General features: G+C 37.0%; 1 protein-coding gene across 35 annotated transcripts in view; it reads right to left on the reverse strand.

Moving 5' to 3' along the window:
- The window catches only part of PTPRD (protein tyrosine phosphatase receptor type D), a 2185700-nt gene that overhangs the window by 1361364 nt on the left and 806387 nt on the right, over positions 1-17949 (reverse strand). For all 35 annotated transcript variants that reach the window (XM_049116106.1, XM_049116100.1, XM_049116099.1 and 32 more), the window contains one exon: positions 4857-4898. The gene's annotated coding sequence lies outside the window, so the exon portion shown is untranslated. The remainder of the gene's footprint in view (positions 1-4856; positions 4899-17949) is intronic.

Genomic DNA, 17949 nt, shown 5'->3' on the forward strand with positions numbered 1-17949 from the left:
AGTAAAATAATTTTCAAAAGTAATCCTTCTACCAGTTTCTATCTCAAGCAGTTTCCTTACTCTTTTTCTTTAGTCATTTTATTGCTAGCCCACTCCACTGACACCCTCTGCTCATAGTCCAGGCTGTATTTGGCCAGTCTATTCTGGTACTGGCTGAACTGTTTTTTTTTTTTTTTTTTTTAAATAAAGAACTTAGACACAAACTGGTAAACAGGCACTGACTCAAACTCCCTCTTTCCTATTGCCCTTGCTGTCTTGGCCTCTCCTCTAGAAGCCCCTCAACCTCGCAACTAAAGAGATCACATTAGTACAGTGGGAGAGCTTGGTCCCTGCTCATTTGAGTGGACTTATGTTTGGTTTATATCAGCACCAAATTAATTTCCGATTTTGAGTATAAACCCAGTCTACTACAAATATCAGCAATAAGGCAGATATCTTCAAATAGTTAATGTGTTTCTTGAATGATGAGTGGTTACTTTGCCAGTGAATACCCTCAATTGACCAACATGCTCTGGTCTTTCTAGACATCAGATATTACTTCCTTTTCTTCTTCTCTCACTAGCGTTGCACATTGGCTTAAGATAAACTACCAAACTACCCTGCTTTACTGGACTGCCATGGATGTATCGCCACACTTCTCAGATTGACTTTTGAACTGAACTTTCTTACAGTATCTAGAGAAATAACTCTTTACAAATTATCTACCCTATTTCTGTAGATAATCTGAGTTCCAGATCTTAGCTTGAACAAAGTAAGCCTTTCTTTTCTTCACGTGTCTATGCCATACACCAAAAGTTAAATTTAGTTTTTCCACTGGAAAATTTCATGTCTTCTTGAAACTATTCAAATACTGGTAGTACTAAAGACCTATAATAAATGAGAAAATCTTAGTATTTTGTATAAAATTTCAAGTCCAGGGAATGAAAGAACTTTCATTTATTAAAAGACAGTAAAATTTTTGAGGCTAAGGAATCGTTCTGTGCTTTTGGGAAATACAAGGGTTTGAAGTTATTGTCCTCCAAGATGTATTCCAACACCATCCTATCACATCCTTATAATCTTTATTTATATCCTTGGTCTTTCCCTCCACCCCCTCCCAGGCTTCAGCTCCTCACCTTCTCCATCAGCCAGTATGTATATACCTTCAATACATTATTCATAAGAGCTCTCAAAACTCAATGGTTTAGAAACAATCCAGTTAAAAAGTAGACTATGAGGACAGACATTTCATCAATGAAGATATACAGATGCCACACAAGCAACATGAAAATATGTTAAAAATCATTAGCTGTTAGAAAAAAAAATGAAAATTAAAACTACAATGAGATATCATTACACACCTATCAGAATTGTACACATCTCTGTGTAACGTATGCTGTTGATAAGAAGCAAGTCAGAGGTTCTGTCCACACTCAAGGTCTGAACATCAGGAGGCAGGACGCATGGGAGCCACAACAGAGTATGCTCACCACGTTTGCCATATAAAATGTAAGACACATTTCAAAGTTTCAATAAAAGCAAAAATCACACATATAGCTAGGTATACTACATAGAGTTAATCATTGTTAATGATGCTTACTGGGTTTCTTCGCAGTCCTCTATGTGTTCTTCTTGAAGACTATACCCCAAAAATGGGCATTATATATATAATTATTTGAATATTTGTCTTTTATATAAATATATGTATAAAAGCATCTGTACAAAAGAGGTATGGTATTATAAGACTACTTTACAATTTGTCTTTTTAAGAACATATCTTCCTTAAATAATCTCCAAAACTATAAATCTTAGAAGCTTCAAAGTATCTTCTCCTAAATATTATAATTTATGTCACAGTTTCCTTATTATTTAATAGTTTGTTTCCTATTAGCATGTTATAAATATCACTATGATAAATATCATTATACATAAATCTTAGTCCTATAAAAAAAGCCTCCTAAATATATCTTAAATATATACCTTCAAGAACTAAGTGGGAGGATTTCACTTCCTAATTTCAAGTCTATACCTTTTTTACTACCATCACTGTTTTAATCCTATTTTTTTATCTCTTTCCACCCTCCTGCCTCTGTATTTAACTGATATCTGACTAGTTTGCCATCACCTTTCAAGATACTTGAAGTGTCCACTCCTCCAGGAAGTCAGATGGATTGAAATGACTTTTCTAAATAGCCCCTCATTGGTACCTCTCCTTTGTACTGTTACCATATTGTTTTAAAATGATGGAGTGGGGGGCACAGTCTTCGGAGCCCTGTGTGGTTGGGCTTCCTGCTCAGCAGGGAGTCAGCTTCTCCCTCTCCATCTGTCTACTCCTCCCTTTGGCTCATGCTCTCGCTCTCTCTCAAATAAATAAATAAAAATCTTTTAAAAAACAATTATTTTTTAAAACAATTAATTAATTAAACAATTTATTTACAAGTCTTTTCTCTTCTAGGACTGTAATATCCTTGTCAGGCAGAGAACATATCTCTTTCTTCTTTGCACCTTTAGCATCTAGCACAGTGCATATAACACATAATAATTTCTCAGTAAGGAATTTGAATTGAGCTACTAAACTAAGATAGTGTGGGTATACTATGGAGGTATAGTTTTATTAAGCCATCTATATTTTATAGTGTGTTTTTCTATCCTTGAGTACACTAACAGAACCTAAAATTAAATGAAGGAGATTTAAAACACTCTTATGCAACATAAAGACCCTTTGTATCACATGCAACTCTAAAAAAAGGAAACAAATATAAAAAAAATCAAGAAATTTGCAACAACTCTTCCTTCACCAGAGTGTCTACTCAAAACTGAAGACAAATATTATTGTACATGTTTACCATCCCTGAAACTTAAAAATGTATATTAGAATCATTCCTCTTGCATTCATAATATGATTGAGATGATTATTAAGAAGTCTAATACAAAACCCACCCATTATAAAAATAGGAAAGAGTAAAATAGCATTTAGTTATGTAACAGGTAGAATTGGTGCTTTAGGACAATCGTAATTTTAATACCCATGCAATCTCCATGCTAAGTATTAGTAAATTCATTTTATATCTGAAATAGCCTGCCCGGGATTTCATGACTAGAAAGTGACAGAGACACACTTCAAAGAGAGGAAGGTCCGATTTCAAAGCCATAATCTTCCCATTTCTCTGCATTATGAGAGCACCAGGAAATACCATAGTTTTCCAGTTATTACCAGAAATGTTCCCAAAAATATCAAGGGAAAGAGTGGTAATGGCTAACAGCAGGCTTGTGGTTGAGGATGCATATCAACAGGAAACCATGATTATTTGCGTTGTGCTGTGTGTGATTTAGTTCCCTGCCAAATGTCATGCCAAAACCTTGACACAACAGAGATCTGTGCCTGGAGCCATTCGTTCTCTGTCTGGCAGAGCACATGCTGGCATATTTTACATGGATATTCTCAAGTCACATCAGCTCCCAGTAGAGATTGAAAGTGACTACGAGAAAAAATATATGAAAAATAGAGTCAAGAGCCATATTCCAAAAAAACCCCAAGAAACCTGGAATTATGTTTCAATTTTTAAATCTCAGACAATTATTAATATATGTGTATTTATATGCTGATAGCAGTTTATTTTTTCAACCAGAAGTAACATGGCAGGGTGCAGTATATTTAGAGCCAAATTTAAAATATAAAGATGAGCCTATAAGTGTATTTCCCCAACTATTATGTTTGCATAAAATAGGATATCAATCATTATTAAGGATATCATATATATATATATATATACATTTTACCACAAACCAATTTTGAACTCTCCTTTAAATTCAAAATTACTTTATCACACAGAAAAAGAAAAGAACTGTCTCACCCATTTCATTGTGGGGTGGAAGGGCCCCAAATAGGGTAAATGATCTAGGGAAGCTTTAGAGAAACTATAAGCAGACATTTGTGAACCCATTCATTATTTAAATACCTCCAAAAAAATGACAAACCTTTCAATGCTTTATACTAGAACTCACATAGCTTATGTGCTACTTTAAGCAATTTTCTCTTCCTACTTCTTCCATAGACAAGGCCTGGTTTTCACAGCTTCTGTATGCGAGATTTGTTTCCATTTCCTTCATCTTTCTCCAATACAGTACCTAAGAATCTTAGTTCCTTTGTCTTCACTCCTGGAGTTTACACTATATACTTTTTGATTCATCATATATATTTTTTTTCAGCTCCTTCTCAGCATTCAAAATTATTACAATTCATGATATTTATAATTTTCTTTGTCCACATGGTTTTTAAAATAACATTCCATTTTGAAATCAAAGGGATCCTGTACTGGCCTTGTGCTCTCATCCTTATCTATCCTGTAGTTCATTTATATACTTCTATACCTAGCTCTATTTATTTTGCTGTTTGCATCTTCTCAAATTGACTTAAAATTTTAAACTAATTTCACTACCTGGTCCCGCAAAACCTAGACATTCCTAGGTAGTTCTTGACTGATAATTAACTTGCAGATATCCTACAGTAATTTAATCATCAGAGTTATTAAAGACTATGTTTTTAAAAACTTCCATCAAGTAGAATAGTTCCATTATTTTACTCTCAAGGGCATTAGTGATGACAGTTCTTTGAATATATGTTGTATGAATTAAGGGTTTCTGTGATCAGGAAATGATATATATTTAATGATTAGATTTTCAATTCTAATGTTTTCTCACTAGTATATTTTATCAGATGAAAAAATGTTTATCTTATACATGAACATGTAGTATAATTCCATATATAAGCACATTACAGTGATATAATTATTATAACATTATTTTACTATTATAATATTTATATTTATATGCTTTACTTATGGAGAATATTGGAAATCTATTTTAAACATGCATACCTTTGTCCAAGGCACATCCTGCTGTGGTCTCAGGACAGGAACCTATTGTAAAAAAAAAAAAAATGTATATATATATTCTCATTAATATACTTAGTATAACAAACAGATTGAAAAATATCCATATATAAAATTTAAAAAATAGTTTAAACCTCAACCATTGTTCAATTAGTATCTGCCCATTAACTTCAAAAAATATTCTTTTTTTTTTTTTTTGCTTTAGCTTATTAAGAAAAAAAGGACAAGGTACAAATATTCTGATATATCTCCTAATCTGAATCTCTAAAGGAACTTTGTTTTTTTATATCTTAAAATAAATATTTATTTTTTCCTAGAAAGAAACATATAGACATATTAAGCTCCTGATACACAAAAGTCAATTTCAGGCAAAAATTCAGACAATAGTTTTCTAAAATGCTAAATGAATTATTATGTTCCAAATAAGAAGATGAGAAAGCAGGTTAAACAGGTTTTATGTTAATAAAAGTCCCATAATATTTGCTCATCAAAAAGTGGCAGTGGAACACTAGTTAAGAGAATCATTTTTACAGTAATACTGTTTCAAATTTTCCGGCAGTGAAACTAGAATGTATGTGCAGATAATAGATTTAAATATGTTCAAATGAACTTGAATACTTTAAAAATCAAAAGAGAAAACTGGATCATGTATTGCTGCATTAAGACCAATATTTCCATCATTTCCTTCTAATTTATTATTCTATTAGACACAGTGTCACATTTCCAAATACATGGACACCCAACCCATATAAAGCACAGATCTAAGTCTAAGAACTTTGATCGCAAATGTGACAATGCTTATTACAAGAACTTCAATTAAATGTAAAATCAAAGACGTCTGGGTGACTCAGCAGTTGAGCTTCTGCCTTTGGCTCAGGGCAGGATCCCAGAGTCCTGGGATTGAGTCCTGCATCCGGCTACCTGTGAAGAGCCTGTTTCACCCTCTGCCTGTGTCTTTGCCGCTCTTGCTGTATCTCTCATGAATAAATAAATAAAATCTTTTTAAAAATAAATAAATAAATAAATAAACAAACAAACAAACAAACAAACATAAAATCAAAGAACCATTCACTTTGATCATATTTTTTGGTATTCTATCTGCTTGAAATTTCAGATGTGGGAGAGAAACCAGAAGAAATAAATTTCCTTTGTGATCACTACCAGTATGTTGGAATAAAAGTTTTACCATGAATAAATTTAAAAAATAAATAAATAACATCCATAAAGTAAAAATAAAAGTATGTTTTTCTTCCATATTTAAAGTTCAGAAACCCAAAGAATTTCAGTTCTAGAAGGCATCTGAGTGGATAACCAAGTAAATTGAATTCAAACTGTGAATTAAGGGATTCTCATTGAAATGCCTCAAGAGTCCCTGGATAATATAAGGGAACTGATCCTTTAGGCCACCCATAACTTTCCCTCAGCCACTATTCAAGCATAGCAGATATGTGCACAAATTCAAGCACACACATGCATGCATGTACATACATACACACACACACATACATAAAGTTAGGCCATCTTCTTTACTCTATGACTAAACCTAGAATCTCACATTTCTTAGAGTTGAACTTGACGCTTGGATTACTAGCTACACTGGACTTTAGATAATTTACATAACCTTCTCTGAGTCTCAATTTTTTTTTTACTTACAGTGAAGTTGTTGTAAAGATTAAACAAATTAATACAAATAAATTCCTTAAAACCCTGCCTAGGACATAGTAAGTAGCCAATAAATGTTCACTATTAAAAACTACAAAGTATTTTTAAAAAAGAAATTTTTCAAAAATAGGGACACCTAGGTGGCTCAGTGGTTGAGCATCTGCCTTTGGCTCAGGTCAGATCCCAGGGTCCTGGGATCGAGTCCTACATCGGGATCCCTAAGGGGCGCCTGCTTCACCCTCTGCCTATGTCCCTGCCTCTCTTTCTGTGTCTGTCATGAATGAAATAAATACAATCTTTAAAAAAATTCTTCAAAAATATTAAATAATTTGGATATTTAAAAATATGTCAAGTGATATTGCTAGTCTGCTAATCAGCTCTCAAGTATGAAAATCTCCATTGTATATCTTACATTTTAATAGAATTATATTTATATTGAGAAATATAACTATGCATGGCAAACTTTATTCATGAAAGAATTATAAAAGACACAAATTAAAAGTGGTATCTTTTTTCAATGAGGCATTTTAAATGGTTAGTTAACAGCTGTAATTCTATGCTTTGTGTTTTACTTGTGGTCTGGCATGACTACAGGAACAGAAAATCTTCTTAAATGACAGGGAGGTACTTAAAGTTTTCCACAGGTCAAGCAAGAATCCAATTATCTAATATCCATGGGAGCAGAAGTATGTGTTGAAGAGAAAGTACAAAACTGGAGACCCGAGTTACTGCCAGGCTATAATAAATTTATCACAGAAAGACATGGTATCAACAAAGTCAGAGTTGGACTCACAAAGCAGCTATTAAAATCTCCATGTCTCTGGCCATTAAGAATAGTCAGGGCTTTACAAATAGGATTAAGCTTGTTTGCTATGATTTTTCTGATCAGAACATGCATTCCTATAAATAGGAATAAGATGCAAGAGGAAAGGGAGAAAACAGAATTTTAAAAGACTGATTTAACCCAGTGTAGGGTAAAATTAGAAGGGGGGAAAAAGACTTGATAAGAGGAAATGAACATAGTAACAAAGGGAAGAAGAAAAGAACAACTATAGCCTCAATAAGGAGAGTACTAAATGCCAAACTGGAAAGGTAGACAATATATTTGGTAAAGTATTTTTTGATCAGAAGCTATTTTTACAGATCTGGTGGTGGAATTGAAGAAGAGGTGCTGACCTATTCACATAATTTTACTATTTTAACTCGGGAATTTTCTACCAAGGCTAAATTCCTCCTCCCATCCCCATGACCAGGGACATATAACACTTTCTGCAGACATTTTTGGTTGTCATAGCTGGAGGTAGGATGCTACCCTACTAGCATCTAGTAGGCAGAGGCCATGGAGTTGATAAACAATTGATAGTTCACAGGACAGCCCCACATGAGAAAGATTCATGCTACCCAAAAGATCAACCATGGGCCAAGGTTGAGAAACCTTGTCTGTCTGAGCAGAGGAGGTAAGGCCTCCTCCTACCTCAGTGCTTCAAACCGTCCCAAATCATTTATACAGAGTGAATCTTCCAGGAGAAAGAGAACTAATCTTGGTCAAGGTTCTTGATAGAGGATATTTTAGTTGCAAGTAATCTATTTAAACATTGCTAATCTAGCATTTAATGTAGCCATGTATGAAACTCAGGTTGATCAGATACTAGTAATCAAGTATTTTACACTATACCAATCTGAACCCTGTATGTAATGATATTCCCATTCCTTTTCTCAAATGTTATTCAACATCAGAAAATATCTTAGTGAATTATTTGATTTTCTTATTTTAAAAAACACTAATTTCGGGGGAGGAGCAAGATGGCGGAAGAGTAGGGTCCCCAAATCACCTGTCTCCACCAAACTACCTAGAAAACCTTCAAATTATCCTGAAAATCTATGAATTCGGCCTGAGATTTAAAGAGAGACCAGCTGGAATGCTACAGTGAGAAGAATTCGCGCTTCTATCAAGGTAGGAAGACGGGGAAAAAGAAATAAAGGAACAAAGGCCTCCAAGGGGGAGGGGCCCCGCGAGGAGCCGGGCTGAGGCCGGGGCGAGTGTCCCCAGGACAGGAGAGCCCCGTCCCGGAGACGCAGGAGCTGCACCGACCTTCCCGGGCGGAAAGGGGCTCGTGGGGAGTTGGAGCAGGAACCAGGAGGGCGAGGATGCCCTCCGGCTCCCTGGGACAGTAACAGCAACTGCGCGCCCAGGAGAGTGCGCCGAGCTCCCTAAGGGCTGCAGCGCGCACGGCGGGACCCGGCGGGACCCGGAGCAGCTCGGAGGGGCTCGGGCGGCGGCTCTGCGGAGGGGGCTGCGCGGCCCCGGGAGCAGCTCGGAGGGGCTCGGGCAGAGGAAGAGGCTCCGTGCGGAGGGGGCTGCGCGGTTCCAGGAGCAGCTCGGAGGGGCTCGGGCGGCGGCTCCGCGGAGGGGGCTGCGCGGCCCGGGAGCGCGAATCCACCAGCGCAGGCCCCGGAGCACAGGGCGCCGGGACACAGCCCAGGATCCGGCCTCCCCCGGGACAGGCAGAGACTGGGAGGGCCCAGGACAGCAAGGACGCTCCTGCCCCAGCTGAGCAGATCAGCGGCCCCGCCCCGGAGCCTCCAGGCCCTGCAGACGGAGAGCTGCGGAACTACTGCGGGGGCTGAATCCAGGTTTCCAGAGCTGCCCCGCCACTAGGGCTGTTCCTCCTGCGGCCTCACGGGGTAAACAACCCCCACTGAGCCCTGCACCAGGCAGGGGCACAGCAGCTCCCCCAACTGCTCACACCTGAAAATCAGCACAACAGGCCCCTCCCCCAGAACACCAGCTAGACTGACTGACAACTTCCAGGAGAAGCCAAGGGACTTAAAGAACACAGAATCAGAAGATACTCCCCGGTGGTTCTTTTTTTGTTTGTTTTTGTTTTTGTTTTTGTTTTTGTTTTTGTTTTATTTTGCTTTTTGATTTGTATCCTTCCCCCACCCCCTTTTTTTCTCCTTTCTTTTTCTCTTTTTCTTCCCTTTTTTTTTTTTTTCGTTTTTTTTTTTCTTTTTCTTCCCTTTTTTTTCTCTTTCTCTTTTCTTTCCTTCTTTCTCTCCTCTCTTTTTCTCTTTTTCCCAATACAACTTGCTTTTGGCCACTCTGCACTGAGCAAAATGACTAGAAGGAAAACCTCACCTCAAAAGAAAGAATCAGAAACAGTCCTCTCTCCCACAGAGTTACAAAATCTGGATTACAATTCAATGTCAGAAAGCCAATTCAGAAGCACTATTATACAGCTACTGGTGGCTCTAGAAAAAAGTATAAAGGACTCAAGAGACTTCATGACAGCAGAATTTAGAGCTAATCAGGCAGAAATTAAAAATCAATTGAATGAGATGCAATCCAAACTAGAAGTCCTAACGACGAGGGTTAACGAGGTGGAAGAACGAGTGAGTGACCTAGAAGACAAGTTGATAGCAAAGAGGGAAACTGAGGAAAAAAGAGACAAACAATTAAAAGACCATGAAGATAGATTAAGGGAAATAAACGACAGCCTGAGAAAGAAAAACCTACGTTTAATTGGGGTTCCCGAGGGCGCCGAAAGGGACAGAGGGCCAGAATATGTATTTGAACAAATTCTAGCTGAAAACTTTCCTAATCTGGGAAGGGAAACAGGCATTCAGATCCAGGAAATAGAGAGATCCCCCCCTAAAATCAATAAAAAACCGTTCAACACCTCGACATTTAATTGTGAAGCTTGCAAATTCCAAAGATAAAGAGAAGATCCTTAAAGCAGCAAGAGACAAGAAATCCCTGACTTTTATGGGGAGGAGTATTAGGGTAACAGCAGACCTCTCCACAGAGACCTGGCAGGCCAGAAAGGGCTGGCAGGATATATTCAGGGTCCTAAATGAGAAGAACATGCAACCAAGAATACTTTATCCAGCAAGGCTCTCATTCAAAATGGAAGGAGAGATAAAGAGCTTCCAAGACAGGCAGCAACTAAAAGAATATGTGACCTCCAAACCAGCTCTGCAAGAAATTTTAAGGGGGCCTCTTAAAATTCCCCTTTAAGAAGAAGTTCAGTGGAACAGTCCACAAATACAAAGACTGAATAGATATCATGATGACACTAAACTCATATCTCTCAATAGTAACTCTGAATGTGAACGGGCTTAATGACCCCATCAAAAGGCGCAGGGTTTCAGACTGGATAAAAAAGCAGGACCCATCTATTTGCTGTCTACAAGAGACTCATTTTAGACAGAAGGACACCTACAGCCTGAAAATAAAAGGTTGGAGAACCATTTACCATTCGAATGGTCCTCAAAAGAAAGCAGGGGTAGCCATCCTTATATCAGATAAACTAAAATTTACCCCAAAGACTGTAGTGAGAGATGAAGAGGGACACTATATCATACTTAAAGGATCTATTCAACAAGAGGACTTAACAATCCTCAATATATATGCTCCGAATGTGGGAGCTGCCAAATATATAAATCAATTATTAACCAAAGTGAAGAAATACTTAGATAATAATACACTTATACTTGGTGACTTCAATCTAGCTCTTTCTATACTCGATAGGTCTTCTAAGCAAAACATCTCCAAAAAAACGAAAGCTTTAAATGATACACTGGACCAGATGGATTTCACAGATATCTACAGAACTTTACATCCAAATTCAACTGAATACACATTCTTCTCAAGCGCACATGGAACTTTCTCCAGAATAGACCACATATTGGGTCACAAATCGGGTCTGAACCGATACCAAAAGATTGGGATTGTCCCCTGCATATTCTCGGACCATAATGCCTTGAAATTAGAACTAAATCACAACAAGAAGTTTGGAAGGACCTCAAACACATGGAGGTTAAGGACCATCCTGCTAAAAGATAAAAGGGTCAACCAAGAAATTAAGGAAGAATTAAAAAGATTCATGGAAACTAATGAGAATGAAGATACAACCGTTCAAAATCTTTGGGATGCAGCAAAAGCAGTCCTAAGGGGGAAATACATCGCAATACAAGCATCCATTCAAAAACTGGAAAGAACTCAAATACAAAAGCTAACCTTACACATAAAGGAGCTAGAGAAAAAACAGCAAATAGATCCTACACCCAAGAGAAGAAGGGAGTTAATAAAGATTCGAGCAGAACTCAACGAAATCGAGACCAGAAGAACTGTGGAACAGATCAACAGAACCAGGAGTTGGTTCTTTGAAAGAATTAATAAGATAGATAAACCATTAGCCAGCCTTATTAAAAAGAAGAGAGAGAAGACTCAAATTAATAAAATCATGAATGAGAAAGGAGAGATCACTACCAACACCAAGGAAATACAAACGATTTTAAAAACATATTATGAACAGCTATACGCCAATAAATTAGGCAATCTAGAAGAAATGGACGCATTCCTGGAAAGCCACAAACTACCAAAACTGGAACAGGAAGAAATAGAAAACCTGAACAGGCCAATAACCAGGGAGGAAATTGAAGCAGTCATCAAAAACCTCCCAAGACACAAGAGTCCAGGGCCAGATGGCTTCCCAGGAGAATTTTATCAAACGTTTAAAGAAGAAATCATACCTATTCTCCTAAAGCTGTTTGGAAAGATAGAAAGAGATGGAGTACTTCCAAATTCGTTCTATGAAGCCAGCATCACCTTAATTCCAAAGCCAGACAAAGACCCCGCCAAAAAGGAGAATTACAGACCAATATCCCTGATGAACATGGATGCAAAAATTCTCAACAAGATACTGGCCAATAGGATCCAACAGTACATTAAGAAAATTATTCACCATGACCAAGTAGGATTTATCCCTGGGACACAAGGCTGGTTCAACACCCGTAAAACAATCAATGTGATTCATCATATCAGCAAGAGAAAAACCAAGAACCATATGATCCTCTCATTAGATGCAGAGAAAGCATTTGACAAAATACAGCATCCATTCCTGATCAAAACTCTTCAGAGTGTAGGGATAGAGGGAACATTCCTCGACATCTTAAAAGCCATCTATGAAAAGCCCACAGCAAATATCATTCTCAATGGGGAAGCACTGGGAGCCTTTCCCCTAAGATCAGGAACAAGACAGGGATGTCCACTCTCACCACTGCTATTCAACATAGTACTGGAAGTCCTAGCCTCAGCAATCAGACAACAAAAAGACATTAAAGGCATTCAAATTGGCAAAGAAGAAGTCAAACTCTCCCTCTTCGCCGATGACATGATACTCTACATAGAAAACCCAAAAGTCTCCACCCCAAGATTGCTAGAACTCATACAGCAATTCGGTAGCGTGGCAGGATACAAAATCAATGCCCAGAAGTCAGTGGCATTTCTATACACTAACAATGAGACTGAAGAAAGAGAAATTAAGGAGTCAATCCCATTTACAATTGCACCCAAAAGCATAAGATACCTAGGAATAAACCTAACCAAAGATGTAAAGGATCTATACCCTCAAAACTATAGAACACTTCTGAAAGAAATTGAGGAAGACACAAAGAGATGGAAAAATATTCCATGCTCATGGATTGGCAGAATTAATATTGTGAAAATGTCAATGTTACCCAGGGCAATATACACGTTTAATGCAATCCCTATCAAAATACCATGGACTTTCTTCAGAGAGTTAGAACAAATTATTTTAAGATTTGTGTGGAATCAGAAAAGACCCCGAATAGCCAGGGGAATTTTAAAAAAGAAAACCATATCTGGGGGCATCACAATGCCAGATTTCAGGTTGTATTACAAAGCTGTGGTCATCAAGACAGTGTGGTACTGGCACAAAAACAGACACATAGATCAGTGGAACAGAATAGAGAATCCAGAAGTGGACCCTGAACTTTATGGGCAACTAATATTCGATAAAGGAGGAAAGACTATCCATTGGAAGAAAGACAGTCTCTTCAATAAATGGTGCTGGGAAAATTGGACATCCACATGCAGAAGAATGAAACTAGACCACTCTCTTTCACCATACACAAAGATAAACTCAAAATGGATGAAAGATCTAAATGTGAGACAAGATTCCATCAAAATCCTAGAGAAGAACACAGGCAACACCCTTTTTGAACTCGGCCATAGTAACTTCTTGCAAGATACATCCACGAAGGCAAAAGAAACAAAAGCAAAAATGAACTATTGGGACTTCATCAAGATAAGAAGCTTTTGCACAGCAAAGGATACAGTCAACAAAACTCAAAGACAACCTACAGAATGGGAGAAGATATTTGCAAATGACATATCAGATAAAGGGCTAGTTTCCAAGATCTATAAAGAACTTATTAAACTCAACACCAAAGAAACAAACAATCCAATCATGAAATGGGCAAAAGACATGAACAGAAATCTCACAGAGGAAGACATAGACATGGCCAACATGCATATGAGAAAATGCTCTGCATCACTTGCCATCAGGGAAATACAAATCAAAACTACAATGAGATACCACCTCACACCAGTGAGAATGGGGAAAATTAACAAGGCAGGAAACAACAAATGTTGGAGAGGATGCGGAGAAAAGGGAACCCTCTTACACTGTTGGTGGGAATGTGAACTGGTGCAGCCACTCTGGAAAACTGTGTGGAGGTTCCTCAAACAGTTAAAATATACCTGCCCTACGACCCAGCAATTGCACTGTTGGGGATTTACCCCAAAGATACAAATGCAATGAAACGCCGGGACACCTGCACCCCGATGTTTCTAGCAGCAATGGCCACGATAGCCAAACTGTGGAAGGAGCCTCGGTGTCCAACGAAAGATGAATGGATAAAGAAGATGTGGTTTATGTATACAATGGAATATTACTCAGCTATTAGAAATGACAAATACCCACCATTTGCTTCAACGTGGATGGAACTGGAGGGTATTATGCTGAGTGAAGTAAGTCAGTCGGAGAAGGACAAACATTATATGTTCTCATTCATTTGGGGAATATAAATAATAGTGAAAGGAAAAAGAAGGGAAGGGGGAAGAAATGTGTGGGAAATATCAGAAAGGGAGACAGAATGTAAAGACTGCTAACTCTGGGAAACGAACTAGGGGTGGTAGAAGGGGAGGAGGGCGGGGGGTGGGAGTGAATGGGTGACGGGCACTGGGTGTTATTCTGTATGTTAGTAAATTGAACACCAATAAAAAAAAAAATAGAATGGAGTGAAAAAAAAAAAAATAAATAAATAAATAAAAATAAATAAATAAAAAAAAAAAAAAAAAAAAAAAATAAAAAACACTAATTTCAAACATTCAGACTTTATGACATTTGAAATAATTTAGTTTAAGAGAGAAGTTATTTACCTTATTATTATTTGAAATTTGATAATCCATCATAATTCAATAATTAATCAAAATCATTTTTAAGGAAAATAAAGTGGTTTAATATTATTTTATTTTTACTTTACACCAAAATAACAACTACTTTAAGCAAAACTAAGATATGTTTCTATTGATTATTAACATAAAGATACAATATACATGATAATGTGAACTAAAACTAATGTTTAAAACAGGATGATTATTACTATTTAATATAAACTAGTGTGTAATTTCACACTGTTCTCATATGGCTCATTTGATAATACATCATTACTATCATGTTGCTCAAAGTATTTAACCTGTAAAGTATAATGTTTCTTTGATATTAATTTAGTAACATTTACAACCTATAAAACATGCCGTGTTTCACTTTGTTGATTTCCTTCAAGGGTCTCTGCAAATGCCAAGTATCTGAGTTGGTGGGGGGAGGGGATCCTTAAAATCTTTTATCAACTACAGATGAATTTCTACAGCTAAAAGCTGTATTGAGGAAATGGGAAAGGAAAAGATAGGAAGTTTCATTTATGTTCTATTAGGTAATTCAAAAGAAAAGTCCATTCAGATGGGTTTAACAGACATATTCAGAACATTCCACCCTAAAGCAGTAGAATACACTTTTTTCTTTTTTTCAAGTGCACATGGGACATTCTCCAGAACAAATCATATATTAGGCCCCCAAACAAGTCTCAACAAATTCCAAAAGATCAAAGTTGTACCATGCATCTTTTCTGACCACAACACTATGAAACCAGAAATCAACCATAGGAAAAAATCTGTATTATGTTGAGTGAAATAAGTCAATCGGAGAAGGACAAACATTATATGGTCTCATTCGTTTGGGGAATATAAAAATAATGAAAGGGAATAAAGGGGAAAGGAGAAAAAATGAGTGGGAAATATCAGAAAAGGAGACAGAACATGAGAGACTCCTAACTCTGGGAAACGAACTAGGGGTGGTGGAAGGGGAGGTGGGTGGGGGGTGGGGGTGACTGGATGACGGGCACTGAGGTGGGCACTTGATGGGATGAGCACTGGGTGTTATTCTATATGTTGGCAAATTGAACACCAATAAAAAATAAATTTATAAAAAAAAGAAAGAGAAAAAAAAGAAAAAATCTGTAAAGACCACAAATACATGGAAGTTACATAACATGCTACTAAATTATAAATGAGTCAACCAAGAAATAAAAAATTACATGGAAAAAAATGAAAATGGAAACACAATGGTCGAACACTTTTTGGATACAGCCAAAGTAGTTCTATGAGGGAAGATTATAGTAATATATGCCTATATCAAGAAGCAAGAAAAATCTTAAATACACAACCTAGCCTTCTACCTAAAGGGCATAGAAAAAATAGAACAAACAAAATCCAACCCAGTAAAAGGAAGGAAATAATAAAGATTAGAGCAGAAATAAATGATACAGGAATTAAACAACAACAAAACAAAAACAAAATGAGCAGAACAGATCAATGAAACCAGGAGCTGGTTCTTTGGAAAGATCAACAAATTGATAAACCTTGGGACACTTAGGTGGTTCAGTGGTTTAGTGTCTGCCTTTGGTTCAGGGGATGATCCTGTGATCCTGGGATTGAGTCCCGCATCGTGCTCCCCACAGGGAGCCTGCTTCTCCCTCTCCCTATGTCTCTGCCTCTCTCTATGTCCCTCATGAATAAATTAATAAAATTTAAAAATTGATAAACCCCCAGCTAGACTCATCAAGAAAAAAAAGAGAGAGGACAGAAATAAACAAACGCACTAATGAAATACAAGAAATAAAAGTCAACACTACAGAAATACAATTATAATAGAATATTATGCAAAACAATATGCCAACTAATTGGACAAGTTAGAAGAAATGGATAAAGTCCTAGAAACACATAACCTACCAAAACTAAAGCAAGAAGAAATAGAAAATTTGAACTGGCCAATTATCAGCAATGGAACTGAATCAGTAATCAAAAATTCCCAAAAAAACAAAAGTCCAGGACCAGATTTCACAGGCAATTCTACCAAACACTTAAGGAAGAGTTAATTCATATTCTTCTCAAACTATTCCAAAAAATAGGACAGGAAGGAAACTTTCAAATTCATTCTATGAGGCCAGTATCACCCTGTTATAAAACCAGAGAAAGACACTACCAAAAAAAAAAAAAAAAAAAAAAATGGCCTATAGGCCAATATCTCTCACAAATATAGAGGCAAAAGTCCTCAACAAAATATTAGCAGACTGAATCCAACAATATATTAAAAATACCATACACCATAATCGAATGTGATTTATTCCCATGATACAAAGACAGTCAACATTTGCAAAATAGTCAACATGATCTAGAAGAGAAAGGATAAAAAACATATGATTATTTCAAAAGTCTCAGAAAAAGTATTTGACAAAATACAGTATCTATTCATGATAAAAATAATCTACAGGGATCCCTGGGTGGCGCAGCGGTTTGGCGCCTGCCTTTGGCCCAGGGCGCGATCCTGGAGACCCGGGATGGAATCCCACATCGGGCTCCCGGTGCATGGAGCCTGCTTCTTCCTCTGCCTGTGTCTCTGCCTCTCTCTCTCTCTCTCTCTCTCTCTGTGACTATCATTAAAAAAAAAAAAAATCCTCTACAAAGTAGGTCTAGGAGGAACATATCTCAACATAATAAATGCCTTATGAAAAACCCACAGCCAATATCATATTCAACAGTGAAAAACTGAGAGCTTCTTTCCCAAGGCCAGAACAGACAAGGATATCCACTCTCACCACTTTTATTCAACATAGTACTGGACATCCTAGTCACAGCAATCATAAAAGAGAAAAGAATAAAAGGCATCCAAATTGGTAATGAAGTAAAACTTTCATGATTTGCAAATGACATGATAGTATATGTAGAAAACCCTAAAGACTCCACACACACACACACACACACACACACACACAAAAACCAAACTACTAGAACTGATAAATGAACTTACACACACACACATATAAAGAAGTGGAATGGAATGCTATTCAGCCATAAAAAGAATGAAATCTTGCCATTTGCAACAACATGGATAGAGCTAGAGAGTATAATGCTAAGTGAAATCAGTCAGAAAAAACAAATACCATCTGATCTCATATGTGGAATTTAAAAAACAAAATCAATAAACAGGGA

The sequence above is a fragment of the Canis lupus genome, chromosome 11 (genome assembly GCF_003254725.2).
Source record: "Canis lupus dingo isolate Sandy chromosome 11, ASM325472v2, whole genome shotgun sequence".
In the NCBI taxonomy this organism is placed as follows: domain Eukaryota; kingdom Metazoa; phylum Chordata; class Mammalia; order Carnivora; family Canidae; genus Canis; species Canis lupus.